General features: G+C 37.2%; 1 non-coding gene across 1 annotated transcript; it reads left to right on the forward strand.

Moving 5' to 3' along the window:
* Positions 1 to 576: 576 nt before the first annotated feature.
* Positions 577 to 740, forward strand: LOC120365936 (U1 spliceosomal RNA). The gene has a single exon (XR_005580755.1). It is a non-coding gene; the product is annotated as a U1 spliceosomal RNA (small nuclear RNA).
* Positions 741 to 1,723: the final 983 nt, after the last annotated feature.

Here is a 1,723-nt window from a genome sequence, read left to right on the forward strand (position 1 = left end):
GGGCATGGTGCCACACACCTATAGTCCCAGCTACTCGGGAGGCGGAGATGGGAAGATCTTTGGGCCCAGGAGGTCAAGGCGAGGCCCCAGTCAACTGAGATCTCACCACTGCACTCCAGCTTCGTGACGGTGAGACCCTGTCTCAAAAAAAAAGAAAAAAATAAAAAAATAAAAATAAAAAAAGTTTGTGTCAAAATCAGATCAAGTTTCTCACAAATGCCGTCAAAATCTTTAAAAAGTCAGACTTACAGAAGCAGAGAGTTGAATGATGGTTACCAGGGGGGACGATGGTGGTGAGGACTGGGGAGTCATCGGTCAGAGGATATAAAATTCCAGTTGGGAGGAATAAGTTCAAGGAATCTCTTGTACAGTGTGGTGATTATTATTAATGACAATGAATTGTATACTTGAAGGTTGCTGAGAGCAGATTTTACATTTTCTTACCACAAAAAGATGGAAAGTATGTGAGATAATGGATACGTTAATTAATTTGATTTAATGATTCCACAATGCATACATATATCAAAACATCATGTTCCACTCCAAAAATATATAGTTTTATAATTTTCATTTGTCATACTTACCTGGCAGGGGAGATACCATGATCACGAAGGTGGTTTTCCCAGGGCGAGGCTTATCCATTGCACTCCGGATGTGCTGACCCCTGCGATTTCCCCAAATGCGGGAAACTCGACTGCATAATTTGTGGTAGTGGGAGACTGCATTCATGCTTCCCCCTGGTTAAAATTTTTTTTTCATTTGTCAATTACAAAAACAATAAATAATTGCTATAAACAATTTAATAATCTTCTATTACAATCATTTCTTAGTATACGGGGGCATTGGTTCTAGGATCCTCTCCAACCCTGCGCATACACCAAAATATGTGCATACTTAAGTCCCACAGTTGGCCCTGCTGAACCCACAGATACAGAAAGTTGGCCCTCTGCATATGTGGTTTTGCATCCCATGATTGCTGTATATTGCATTTTCAATCCTCATTTGGTTGAAAAACATATGCACGTAAGTGGAGCTACACAATTTAAATCTGTGTTGTTCAAGTGTCAATTGTACTTAACAATATATCCTAAATAATTTTCATGCAGCGAATTAATAACTAGGTCCTCATTTTAATGACAGCCTTGTGTTTCAATGTATGGCTCTACCATAACCCATTTAGTTACTTTTCTATGTTCTGCACTTAGTTTGTTTCCAGCTTGTTATAATTTTAAATGTGGATAGGAGAAACTTTTTTTTTAATTGTTACTGTTTTTGAGACAGAAGCTCATTCTTCTGCTCAAGTTGGTCTTGAACTCCTGGACTCAAGTGAACCTCCTGCTTTGGTCTCTCAAAATGCTGGGATTATAGGTGTGAGCCACCGCACTCAGTAGATAAACATTCCTGAACAACTGTCTATGTGTACTTCTTCTGATTATTTTCTGAAGACAAATCTCTAGAAAAGTAATTGCAGTGTCAAGATGAATACAAAAAAAATGTTAAGACTTTTGAAGTATAGGGTCAAAATTTCCCCAAAAAGTTTAGTCAGACTTAAAGACTTTCCAGTGGGGTATGGGAGTTCTTGTTTCTTCATGTCTTTTAGATGTACTAGATTTTATGATTCTCTTTTATTTTTTTTCAGTTCAAAAACTCTGATATTTGTGTATCTTTACAAGAAAAATTCAAAACTTTTCTTGTGTATTATTTGTAGTTCTGATTTTGTGAA

The sequence above is a fragment of the Saimiri boliviensis genome, chromosome 1 (assembly GCF_048565385.1).
Source record: "Saimiri boliviensis isolate mSaiBol1 chromosome 1, mSaiBol1.pri, whole genome shotgun sequence".
NCBI lineage: Eukaryota > Metazoa > Chordata > Mammalia > Primates > Cebidae > Saimiri > Saimiri boliviensis.